This window comes from Primulina huaijiensis, chromosome 5, assembly GCF_012295235.1.
Source record: "Primulina huaijiensis isolate GDHJ02 chromosome 5, ASM1229523v2, whole genome shotgun sequence".
NCBI classification, from domain to species: domain Eukaryota; kingdom Viridiplantae; phylum Streptophyta; class Magnoliopsida; order Lamiales; family Gesneriaceae; genus Primulina; species Primulina huaijiensis.
In genome coordinates, this window is record NC_133310.1 from 4,150,759 (window position 1) to 4,165,254 (window position 14,496).

The following is a 14,496-nucleotide window of genomic DNA, read 5'->3' on the forward strand; positions in this document are numbered from 1 at the left end:
TTATGATTATGTATGGGTACGGACATCCAGTCCAAGGGCTGTGATTGATCTCTACCGCCCAGTATACTGTGGTTTAGTCTGATCAGGCGCTTACGTTATGTTATGGGCCACTTGCTTAGAAACATTATCTCTACCAGAAAATTATGATATGACATGACAGAGCTCTATTGAGCAAAGCTTTTACGTATGATTTTCAGATATGCACGTAGTTATAATTACTCATGATACGATTTTCACCATGCGCTTTACGATACTATATTTTTACGTTGCATGCGATTTTATGATATATTTACTTGTTATTCACGATATATACATGTTGAGTCTTTAGACTCACTAGACTTGATTGTTGTAGGTACCGATGAGGTCGAGACGGAGGGCGTAGACCAGTGAGCGATCTTGGGGCAGCAGTAGTATACCCGAGGACCTCATGTTTTAGTTTATGCACCTTTTACCGTTCAAACTCGATTTTAATATGTTGGGTTATTTTTAAATTGTTGTTTGAAATACAATGTTGATTTCCGCTGTTATTTTAAAGTTGAAATTATTTACATGTTTATTTTGAAGCAAGTTATTTATTTATGTAGAAAAATTTTAATAATTTCGCAAAAAATATGAATATGAAATACGGGCCTTGTCATATTTGATTGAATCATAAGTTTACCTGAGGGTTCTAAAATTTCCCTTTCTGCTTCTAATATCTAACAATAGTTAGATGCTCTTGTGTATATTCCAAAATATTGGAATCATCATTGTAAATTATTTTTCTCAGACATAAGTTCGGATTCATAATTTTTCCGAAATTCTCCTCCTCAAACATTTAGTTATATTGTAATAATAAAATTTGTGTTTGAAATAAATTTACCTAGACTCTCATACCATTTTAAAAAGATCGTGATTAAGGGAATTAATTAATTCTTTAAAATAGAAAGGAGGTTATTTTTCAAAATAAAATTTTGTGAAGGTAAAATTTTAAATTGATTTTCAAATAAGATCTACGGACCAAAATATCCCGAATTGGATTTACCTGAGATTGATGATTAAGTTGGGACAATTAAAAAAATAGGATTAATACAGAAAAGATTTAAAAAAAAAAAGACTCTGACTTTTTTTTTTTAAAAAAGAAGGAGTTGACTCTTAATTATTATATTAAACCTTAATTGAACTGTAAAACCTGTAAACTTAATAAATTAATTGTTATGTTGTCGTTTTTTCTCTTTCTTCTCGGTCTACGGATGTAAAAACCTCATCTACCATATCAACGGCTGCAGCATTACATTAAAGAGAAGTTGACAAGCTCATTCTTCAGATCTAGATCTATATCTATTGCCCGATTCTTCTGTATTTGAAGACCAAGTCGTCTCCTTTTGACGAAAAAACGAGCACGGTAAGTTTTCTCCATTTCCATTGAACCCAATTCATTGTTTTCTTCGTCTAGCCATCTACGAAAATTAACCTCGCCGAAATAGCCATCCACGAAAATTAACCTCGCCGAAAATTAAGTCTGTAGTTGAAGAAGAAATTTTTTTCCTAAACTTGGTCGACCAATAAGAATTCCTTCTTGGTCGACCAAGAATGGATTTTGGTCGACCAAGAATGGTACCATTCTTGGTGGACCAACAAGAATTCCTGTTGGTCTTGGTCGACCAAACTCCATTCTTGGTCGACCAAGAAGGAATTCTTATTGGTCGACCAAGAAAGAATACTTCTTGGTCGACCGAACAAATTGCGGGTGGACATAGTGTGGTATTTTTTTTAATTATAATTTAATAAATTTGCCCATTCTAATTATTATATGTTTTGTTGACTAATTATCATATGTTTTTGGTGAATTTTGTAGATATGCCGACAGTTATTGTTGTTCATTTCGATGGGAAATGGGAAAATGAGGAGCTGGTATATAAATGGAATGCAGGGCCAAATGCAAAGTTTGTTGCTATTCCAGTGGACGATGATATTTGTGATTTTGAAAATTTAAAAAGTGAACTATATAGAGCTGGAAAATTAGAAGATAGTGCCATGTTGAGGATGAGTTATCTTCTAGATTTTCCGTGCAACATTCAACCGATTTACATAGAGAATGACCATGATTTGAAAGCATATTTTTATCTTGGTTGTCCGAGAAGTAGGCCAGTGCTTCAAGTTGAAATTGAACGTGCTGTTTCTGTTGATGTTTTTGATAATGTGCACGAAAACAATTGTAATAACATCACTGACTTTTTCGACGAAGCACATAACGTGGATGCCATGCATGTGGATCGTAGTAACACAAACGAGTTATATGATGAAGCACGTAATGACGCAAACGATGTCGAGGCAAATCTTGTTGCAAGTGTTGACGCAAATTTGGTTGCGGATGTGAATATTGATAATGACACATTTTCATTCACTGATGGTTCAAACTTGTTTGTTGGTCAAGAATTTTCAAACCGAGAAGCAGTGAAAAAAGAGATAATTAGAATAAGTTTGGAAGCTTGCTTTGAATTTGAGACGGTTAAAAGTGGCCAAAAAGTGTACGCCGTAAAATGTGTAGTGTCTGATTGTAAGTGGAGAATCTGGACCTCAAAGATTAGGAATGATTCACATGCATTTTCTGTTCTGACCTATTGCAATACACACACATGTGGTTTGACTGGGAGACGAAAAAAAAATCCGTGGAGCGAGTTCTGCTGTTGTTCGTGATATGTTGGTGGATAATTTCCAAGGTCATCCAGTGCCAATTGTACCAAAAGCGGTGATGACGATGATGCGCAATAGTATGAATGCTGATATATCATACTACAAGGCTTGGAAAGGGAAAGAACTAGCAAACAATATGTTGAAAGGTGATCCTACGAAGAGTTTTGCTTTATTGACTTGTTATTTGCACATGGTTGAGCAGATGAATCGAGGAAGCATAACAGACATTTTTGTCGACGAGGAAAATCGATTCAAGTATATGTTTGTTGCCTTTGGTGCATGCGTCAAAGTATATCGAAGTATGCGAAAAGTTGTATCAATTGATGGTACGTGGTTGAAGGGCAAGTAGAATGGTGTTTTACTGGTGGCATCGGCACAAGATTGAAATTATCACCAATATCCTTTGGCGTGGGGAATCGTAGATGTCGAGTGTACTTCTTCGTGGAGTTGGTTTTTGACGAAGTTGTTAGAAGTAGTACCAGACGAGGATGAATTGGTGATAATTTCAGACAGGCATCAAGGAATCATAAATGCGGTTTCTACTGTATATAGAAATGCGCATCATGGTCATTGTACGTGGCATTTATCCCAAAACCTGAAAACTAGATGCAAAAAGAAGGGTGCAACCGAAATGTTTTTGCACGTTGCAAAAATTTATAAGCCTTTCGAGTTTGATAATGCATACATAGAATTTAGGAATAGATATCCTGAGGCAGCGCAATTTTTGGACGAGAGAGATTCACTTGATAGATGGACTCGAGCATATTGTCCAAAGACCCGTTACAATATTATGACGACAAACGGGGTTGAGTCGATCAATGCTAGATTACTTGAATAAAGGAAGCTGCCAATCATTGCAATTTTAGATTCTTTGCAGAAATTGGCCTCATGTTGGTTTGCCCGATATCGCCACGCATCAATTGCGAGTAACACTAATATGACCCCTGCCATCGAGGGGATTCTTCGTAGCCGATTCACTGATGCCCAGGGAATGCAAGTTTTTGAATTAGTTCGTCTGGAGTTTGATGTTAGGGGCCGTGGACATTCGACCATAGTGGACCTGGAATCAAAAAGATGCACATGTCGAGTATTTGATATTGATAGAATTCCATGTGCTCATGCCATTGCAGCCAGTTGGTTAGCGAAGATTGAGATATATGATCTGTGTTCAGAGTACTATTCTACGATGTCATGGTGCATGTATTACTCAGATACTGTTTACCCTGTTCCGGAAGAAAATGAACGGCCACGCAACATTAATTTTCCATTGGTCTTGCCTCCTTTGGTAGAGAAGAGAGTTGGTAGAAGAAAACAAAACAAAATTCCTTCCATCGGCGAATTCAGCAAAAGATAGAATCATATGCTGCTGGATGGTCGCCCATTAGCCTGAGGGTCGACCAACGTTTTATTTTTGGTCGACCATCTGGATTGATGGACGACCAATCTTTTATTTTTGGTCGACCATAAGCCCGATGGTCGACCATTACATTTATGGTCGACCATTAGCCTGTTTATTATGTAAATTATTTCACGATTCAAAGATCATTTTGAGATTGATTCAAATTTAAATTATCACATATGACATAATTTTGCAGATCGTGACACCTATAAATTATATCTTACGACGTAATTGTGATTTCACGATTCAAATTTTTTGTAATGTAACGTCATTTTGAGATTGATTCAAATTTAAATTATAACATATGACATAATTTTGCAGATCGTGACACCTATAAATTATATCTTACAACGTAATTGTGATTTCACGATTCAAATTTTTTGAAATGTAACCTCATTTTGAGATTGATTCAAATTTAAATTATAACATATGACATAAATTTCGTATCGTGACACCTGTAAATTATATCTTACAACATAATTGTGATTTCACGATTCAAATTTGTTGAAATGTAACATCATTTTGAGATTGATTCAAATTTAAATTATAACATATTACATAATTTTCATATCGTGACACCTGTAAATTATGTCTTACAACATAATTGTGATTTCACGATTCAAATTTTTTGAAATTTTCAGTCATTATGAGATTGATTCAAATTTAAATTATAAAATATGACATAATTTTCAAATCAAGAAACTTGTAAAACCTAAACCCTAAACCTAAAGCACTGTGGTCGACCAAAGCACAGACTTGGTCGACCATAGTTGTTGGTCGACCAAAAAAAGAGGGATCAACCATAAAAAAAAGAGTGGTCGACCATAAAAGAGAGTGGTCGACCATATTTGTATGGTCAACCAAAAAGCACAGTGTCATGTTTCATGGGGGTCGACCAAAAAACACAGTGGTCGACCAAAAAAGATTGGTCGACCAAAAAACTAGAGTGGTCGAAAAAAAATACTATGGAATTACATAACAAAACAAACAAATAACAAACAATGTGTGTCCAGTAATTGCATAAAATTGTCCTATACATCACAACAATGACCAATCATTAAGGAACATATTACAAGCTAAAAAATATCTAAACTCAGATACTAATTTTTCATCCAAAGTTAGTACTAATTGCGCACTCTTCGTAGACAAAGAGTATCCAGCAACGGCTAATACAAATGCTCCAGAGTCTTCGCTGAGAAAAAATAAAATAAAATAAAAAGTTATTATTTACTTTATAAAATCATAAAATATAATGAACTTTTTATATTTTAATTAGAATGGATAGCAGACGAGCAGCGTTTATAAGTATAGGCTCTATTTCCTCATTCAGATCTTTGAAGTTGGGATCGTGCCTTCGCTGCAAGTCATATATAATGCACTTATTCACCCCTGTAACAAGTTTAAGCAAAAACCAGCGCCTATCTGTGTAGACAGGGATGAGAATTCTTCGTGCCTTCTCCCACGAGATACAAGGCCATTTTGGATCACTGCTTTTCACTTTCCCCACCAGATCTGTGTTGACAACATTATCTCTATCTTCGGCCAATATTGACATCGAACTGTAAAAATCTATGTCCATCAACGACACATCTGGCGACATCACTTCAGGATGTCGGATCTGCATCTCAAGCAATCCACTGAGAGCTTCGCCGAAGTGCTGAATACAACAAAACAAAAGTTTTTCAATGTTTTAAAATAAGTTCTCTTACAAATTTAAAAGCATTGTAAATGCTTACAGAGAAAGTGACACGCGAGTTTGCGATCGTCATGGGCCCGTAGTACGACTTCTCATATTCAGCATAAAAACCTCGAATCATACTTGGCGAACGGTCGAGCATCGATGCCCTAACTCGCGCCAGCGAGGTGTTTACTTTCAGTGTCACGGTCTCCGCAAGTGGCCTCACTGCGTAAATTGATCAATTAAAACAACTTTAATGAAAATATGAATAGACAAGGTGTAGTGTAATAATCTCTCGACGTGGTCGCCTCACGACCTGACATACGCGCATCGGGAGTCACTTGAATAGCTGAAAACAAAAAAGTATATTGTTTAATATACTATACATAAATATAAAATCAAAAAAGTGTCTTACCTTACCTTTCAAGGACTCCCCTGTAATGCCTGGAAGGATAGGCTCGAATATCTGTTGGGTAGCCAGATTATCATCCACACCTAACAGCGTACATTAAACAAATTAAAATAATAACAACTTCAATGCAAATATGAATAGACAAGGTGCAGTGTAATAACCTCTCGACGTGGTCGCCTCGCCAACTGGATTACGCGCATCCGGAGTCGCTTGAATATCTAAAAAAAAAGTTTATTGTTAAATAAACTGTACATAAATATAAAATCAAAAAAATGCATTAGCTCACCTTCTGAGGACTCCTCTGTAATGACTGGAAGGTTATGCTCAAATATATGTTGTGTTTGGCTACTACTGCCAATTTCCCAAGCCAGATTATCATCCACACCTAACAACGTAAATTAAACAAATTAAAATAATAATGACAATTCTATCACATAAAAATAATTATAATTAATATAATTAACTCACCAAAATCGGCCTCGGATGATTTCCTCTTCCGCCCTCTGCTATAGGCTATGCTATTATCTTTGTCCTGATGCACTAGAATAGTAGACCTCATCTCATCAAAACCAGCTCTGATCTGTTCAGTCAAACTCGATCTCAACTCATCGAGACCAAGATTGAAACTCGATTTCAAGTCATCTAAAGCCATATTTATATTCCGGATAGACGCCCTGGTCTCAATAAATTCTGCTGACATCTTAACATGCATAGACGCAACGGAATCTTCCAAGGCAGTCAACCGTCTCTCGAAACGATGCTCCAACGGTGACGGGTGGCGGGAAGGATTGAGTCCAAAGTGGACTCTAGGACCCGTACGCATTGGAGAACTAGTGCTAGAGCTGGATCTATTGAGATCACCAGAACGGGTGCCGGAAACGTCCTCAGATGCATTTGCAGAAACGGTGTGCTGGACTGATCTACTCATATCACCATAAAAGTTGCCGGAAAAAACATAACTTGAATGTGCAGAAGGCGTGTGCTGGACTGAGGGAGACTCCAAAGAGTGCTCGCTACATATGACTGTTTCACCTTGCCTCCAGAGCTCGAGCACCCGAGTGATGACCGCATCAGGTGCAGAATCAACAAAAATCCCGGTCGTGTAATAAGGTGAAACTAGCTCCTCAGGAGTAGGAGTCAAACAACCAAGACAATCCTGCATATAATTAATAACACATCATATTAATAAAAAATTAATGTCCACAGTTATTATATCAAATCAATTCATATTACTTACATCTATAGGAGAACCACCAAAGGCTGCAGCGATATCAGCGCCAGTTGGGGCACGGTTTGACGACCATATGTTAGTCACCCACTGAAACATACTGGGCAACATCAAACCTTCTACATCTCTTCTCCTTACTATCTTTTGTGCCACGCTTGGATAACATTCATAAGCAAGGATCTGTAACATAAATTTCAAACAATGTTACTAGTATAAATAAAGATATCAAATCCACTTTAACATTCAAAAAATAATATACCTGCAGAGGTAGAACAAAACCGCTGACAAGGAAGCTGCAGTCGACTTCTTTCCGACCTTGTGCCTCGGTGAGATAATTATATCGCCCTAAAAGGTCCTTCTTCAAACATCGGACAGCATCCCGATAGGCTACTCTACCCCAGGGATAATGGTTGAACCTATCCAAATCATCTTGAAGCCTAAAAAATTTAGGGTCGATCTTCATCGTCTTTTTCCTCGTCGCCTCACCAAATACGGCACAACAAAAGTATAGACTAGCCATCTTTATCTTTTCCACATCTATACCACTCTCATTATGCTCTTCGACATTAATCTTTCCCTCCAAATCACTCAAAGCAATCTCAGACTTACCGGAAAAGTGTGTGGTGCCAAATACATCTCTATCTGATAAATCTTCGGGCTCTATAGCGCAATCGAGACCCGTTATTAAACAATATTCTAACAAAGAAAATCTAACCGGTCTTTTGTGCACCACCATCCACAAATCATCACTACTACTATCAACAATCTGATTACTCATTAAATACCATATAATTTGACCGGAAATGTTAAAATCTCTATAATACCTAACCAAATTACCAAACGCCGACTGCTCGAAAAAATGGGTTCTCTCGTCGTTGTTCCAATAGCGATGAATCTTCTCAGAAACCTCTTTGTATCTCGATTGAATTGTCAATTTGCATCGAAATACTGCATCTCTGCCAAGTTTCCTCGGCAAATAAACCTGTGATACAAAAAAAATTAGTACAGTTACGGAAATATTGGTCGACCACAAATTGTCGACCATAGCCATTATTGTCGACCATAGGTTATGGTCGACCACAATGGTCGACCATGTGAGGTCGACCATACGTTATGGTCGACAATAGATTATGGTCGACCATAACCTATGGTCGACCATTTGACGGTCGACCATAAGTTATGGTCGACCATACGTTATGGTAGACCTATCATCGTTGACCATCAAAGTAAAACACAGAAGCAAAAAATCACGAAAATGGACAAAAACACAGAAGCAAAAAATCGAAATAAACGCGAATCGTACCACATTTTCGTTTGCCATTCCTTCGATTGAGTAAGCGTCGCCTTGAGGGAAGGGTTTTTCGAGGGTTTTACTGGAACGGTCGGAGGTTTTTGAAATTTTTTTCGAAATGATGCTATGAAGGTATAATCTGGGATAATTAGCTAAAAAGGGTGTGTTTAAAGAATTTAAACTTAAAACGTAGGGACATAAAAATAATTTTAACCATGAATCATTTTTTTCAAAAAAACACAATAGAGTCCCTTTTTCCTAATTTTCCCTGAGTAAGTACTAATTGAAAAATAAAACAGCAGCGGCTGGCCTCAATCTGGACCAAAATTGAGCTGGCGATATGAAAAGATTTTGGGCAACTTAGGATTCAGTACCCAAAGTTTTTAAACTTTGGTTTTAATACCCACTTTTATTATTTTTCCCAAAATACCCCTCAACCTCTTTTTAATTAAATTGTTTTTCTTTTTCAAATTAATGGCCCATCATGCTTCCGTAAGATAAATTAAATCTTTTACCTCTTTGACCAGAATGCCACCGGGTTACATCCACCGTATTTTACGAACTGCTCCTCACAGTCCAACCACACGATCGCAACCGATTGTTACAGACGCAGATTCCTTTTGCAGCACTTAGCACAACCTTAATTCGTTTCCTACCTTAAGGTGTATAGTAAAAGATAAAATTTTGAAAATAATACATGAGAGGAGCTGAGAGCAAAGATCTCTTTATTCAAATACAAACATTTATTTATTACATAGAAACCTCCTGTAGAGGAGGAGGAACTTGCTTGCCGAACTTGAACAACACATAAACTTGAAAGAGAAAATATTACACCTTATGATTGAAAGAAATGAGGAAAATGTTCGATGATCTTCACTTCCTTCTTTCTGCCTTATTTATAGAAGGCTTCTTCGGATTTGAAACTCGGACTTCAAATCTTGATAAGCCTTTACAGCTTGCCTTGGGACCATGTAGTGGTTGAATGGTCCTTACTTTTCTTGTCTTTTTCTAGATTATTAATCTAGCAATCAACTTCTCATCTTCTTTTAACTCTCCGAGATACCAATAGAGATGAGTCTGGAATAGATCTGCTGTTATCTCATCACCCTTTTCTTTGTATATCTTAATTATTGATCTAAGAGCAGCAGCTTCACTTCTCTTGTAATTTATCCTTCTTTTCAAAACTTTAAGATATATTCGATACATCTTTGGGTTTGATTTTTCTGGTGTGTTTTACTGGTTCCAAATTACCCGTATTTATATTGTGAATTTTGGGTCCAGTTTCTTGTTTTAATTGGATTTCCTTTATCTTTAAAGATAAGGCATCCAATGTCATTTGTCATTTTTCCACCGATTATTGGTGGTCCTGTCCTTCCACTCACATGGTGGATTTTCTTTTGGTGAGTGGGATTGGTCACATGTCCCTTTTAATTTTGTCGAGGAATCTTGGGCTTTTTGTATCTTCGAGGAAAATGTGAATGTGGTCCTTCCCCACTTGTCCTTGCTTCGGTAGAATGTTTCCGATCAGATCTCGGTTTGAAACCCTTACCGAACTCCGGTTCTTTCTGATTCTGGCATTCAGGACAGATGTTTTTTGACCATCTTCCTATATGTGCCATATTACAGAATTTTCGGCGAGTCTCTTTACTGGCCGGCAGCTTGCTGTTCCACAGAAGATTTCTTTTCTTTTCGAATAGGTCTTCTGCAAAGCTTGTAGTTTTTCCTGTCATAGTGTTTAACAGGAATGATCCATTTAAAGAATTTTGGTAAAACTTAAATGGAAATTTGACTTTGTCCATCTCTGTGAGACAGACCCAGATACCCCATGCTCTCCTGGTAGACATGTCATCTTCATTAAATGAAGAGACTAAGGGGGTTTCATTTGTAGGAGGATCCTTTATAAATTTTTGAGAATTCATGTCTGGCCTCCTTAGCTTGATAAAATGAAAGGCTTCGTGTGAGCCTTTTCCTTCTGGTTCTGGTGCTGCACTGAAAAAGTATAGCTCCAAAACATCTCCTCTGGACAAATGATCATTATTTGCCCAAGTCTCATGAACAGCTTCCTGAATCCATTTTGGTAATGCTGATATCTCCGGGAAGCTGGGCGAAGTAGTATAAACTGAGGCAAGAGCCCCAAATTCATACCAGGCTTTGACCTCTTTTGGATATGAATTTTGTTTCATCCATACCCTAGGATATTTTCCTGCAACATCAACTCGAACCATGGCTGGGTTGATGCCAATTCTTGTGTTTAATTTCTCCCAATTCTGTTGGTAAACCTGAAATGGAGAAATTGTAGTTTCATTAGTACCAACCTTAGTTTTGCCTTTGTCAGTACGAGGCCTAAGGTTGATCTCTCCCTCTTCAATCCCCGAGGTGAAGGGTTGACTTGAGGACTCGAGATAAGGATCTGGAGTCTCAATTTTTGTTTTAGCCGACTCATCTATAGATGATCCCGACTTAACACTTGTGCAAGGGGTATTTGAATCCCCCGCTACAGGTATAGAGTCCTGTACTCGAAAACTCTCCATTTGGGAAACCAATGGTTTCTCAATGCCTTGGAGGATAGGCCTTTGCATTACAGACCATAACTGAGTATATGCCTGTAAACATCCTGTAATTCGATCAGAGACAATTCTCTTATCGGCTTGTTGTAGCCTTCCCGCAACTTCTGCGTTTACGGCCAACTTGTTGAACTCGGTTTGAAGCATTTCAAGGTGTTCCCTCAAATGCCTCTGCATCTTGATAATAGCATCAATGTCAATGCTGTCCATCTCTTGTTAAAAAATCTGCAAGAATATTTTCATGAGATTTAATTATCATAATATCAAAAATATAATTTTGACATAATGCCTGCCATCTTAATAATCTGGCCTTCTCAGGTTTAGATTCAATTCTATTCCTTAAGAACGCTTTCACCTGTGTGTTATCAACTTTCAAAGTGAATTTCTTTGCAAGTAAAAATAATGGCCATTTTTCAAAAGCTCTTTTTACTGCATAAAATTCCTTTTCGTTGATATGCCATCTTATGGCTTCTGCATCTGAGAATAAACCGCTACAATATCTGCATGGTTGTTCTCCCTCTGGTGTGAGCTTAGTAAGAACTGCTGCCCACCAATGATCACTGGCATCGGTATACAATACCAGATTATCCTCATCTTGAGGAATAGCCATTTTTGGAAGATTCTTACAAATCTCCTTTAATTGGCATAGTCCTTTTGTGTGTTCATCTGTCCATATAAATCTAGCATCTTTTTTCAATAATGGACTAAAGACTTTCCTGTGTTTTGCTAGGTTTTTAATAAACATCCCAGCAAAATTAACAACTCCTAAAAAACTTTGAAGTTGCTTCTTGTCGTTGAGTCTTTCTGGAAAATTCTGCACTTTTTCCACTATGTGTTCTTGCAGAATAATTCCTGATTCATCGATTTCAATTCCGAGGAATTCAATCTTCCTTGTTGCAATGACTGCTTTCTTTTCAGATAAGACCAGTCCTTCTTTTTTACAAACATTAGAGAAAATCTCCAAATGCTTAACATGTTCATTTATATCTTTAGACGCTATTAAAACATCATCAATATAAACAAACATAAACTTAAAATAATCTTTAAAAAGATTATCCATTTTTCTTTGAAATATCTGGGGTGAATTAGCCAATCCCATTGGTAATACTTCCCAAATATAATGTCCCTGAGGTGTAGAGAAAGCTGTGAATTTCTTGCTTTCTTCTTGCATCCTAATCTGGTAAAATCCAGACTTACAGTCGAACTTAGAGAATATCTTGGCGTTGCGTATGCAACTTATTAGATGTTCTCTACTAGGTATAAAATACCCATCAAACTCCAGAATCTTATTAATTTCTTGATAATTAATAACTAATCTGGGTTTTCCTCGTTTTATCTCACCATGATTTTTTACCAGAAAACCTGGACTACTATATGGTGACATTCCTGCTTTGATTAAACCAAGGTCCAAATGTTCCTTGATTATAATCTGAATATCCCTTTGATCTATGATATTCATTGGGATAGGCTTGCAATGGACAAATTCATACTCTTTGCCTTCCTTGATTTTAAGGCAAGCTTTGAGTTGACTTCTGTCCCACCATGCCAAGGGATCTTCATTATAATTTTCCTTGATCCTCTTCTTGACATCTTCCAATGATACCTTAGATTCAAACTCTACTTCATTTTTATGTAGAGCTATCTTAAGGCATTCTATCTCTTCTGGTTGGAGTTCTTTATCTGCTCTTAACTGGAGCATTGTTTCTCTGAACCTTCTGGAATCTTTCATTTTTGGTTTCAGGAGTTGTCCTGAATCACCACGCTTGCTGCGAAACTGGATCGGCAATTTTCTGTAAAATGCCTCTCTTAGTCTCTGGACTATAATTTTGTGGTTACAAGGAGTTGTAAACACCAATCTTCTAGTCTCATTTTCTTGAGTATAGGATTTGAACATTTGTAGGAAATTGTTTCCTAGTAAAATGTCAGCTCCTGTATCATGAAAATAAATTGGTGGTGTCTTCACCTTGTACCAAGGTGTTTGCCCAGCACCGCCAATCATTATTTCAGTCATCTTAATCCCTTTACATAAGATTAAGATTCTTCTGGAAAAATCTCTTCCAGCAATCTTTGGTAATTCTTCTTCCAAATTATTTGGAAAAACTCCTCGTTTTGCTGTACAAATGCCAGCACCTGAATCAATATAAGCAGCAAAATATTCTGCCTTATATTGTTCATATAACATTCCGACTGGAATGTATATGGAGAATGGACTTGTGGTCATTGGATTTTCCACATCTTATCTTCTGCCATAAACTCCATTCCATACTCTAGACGTTTCCAAGGTTTATGTTCTTCAAGAAACTCTAGTCCAAGAATCAGCTGATCTGATTCTTTTCCTGGAATTCCTGTGATATGAACTTCCAATTCTCCAACTTGGATCATTCCTTGGTAAGTTCCTATCATAGGTTGTTCTAAATAGTAGATGGTATTACAAGGAAATTGATTTTTTTGTTTCGTAATATCAAATACTATTTCGATTTCCTTCCATCCTTCTGGGCATCTAAGCTTTCCTATTGTTGAAAATCTTTTTAGCTCCTGTTGGGTTTCTTGAACAGGGGTTTTTCCCCATCTGTAACTTGTAATTCTATCTCCTTGAAAAGATAGTCTTCTTGATTCCAATCCAAGACTTTGATTCCTTTGTAGAATCGGTTTGTCTTGTATTTGGATATCTGTTTCCTGTATTACCGGCCACTCAACTCGTTCTGGATAAATTGCCTGAGCAACTTTTCCAAATATTTCTGGTATCTCAATAAACTCATTTCTAATAAACAATTCTGAATGATGTGTATTAGATAGAGCATATGAGATTTGATAGGTAATAGAATATGGTCTATTACCTTCCTTCATCAGTCTTTTCTTCTTGAAATTTTGATGTAATGTTAAGGCTCGACTGAAATCTCGATCTGCCAAGTTGTAGGCTATCCTTGGATAGATTACTCCTGCAATCTTTCCTGCACAGAGATTTCCTGAGATAGTTCCCAGTACTGAATCTTGAAGGTTCCCCATTCTTTTATCGCATATAGCAATATCAATGGGTGAATCAATACCTTCTTTGACAGTAGCTTTTATCATAATTTGGATTGCTCCAATATGAATCCAGGACATAGTCCTTGCTACTTCGATCTTGAGTTTTTGTAATTCCTCTTTTATTTCCTCAGAAGGAATTAATTGCATCTCCATTCTATTTCCCATAAGTTCCATTGGGATTGCCATTTCCCTTCTAGAAACTTTATAGATTAGATGATGCT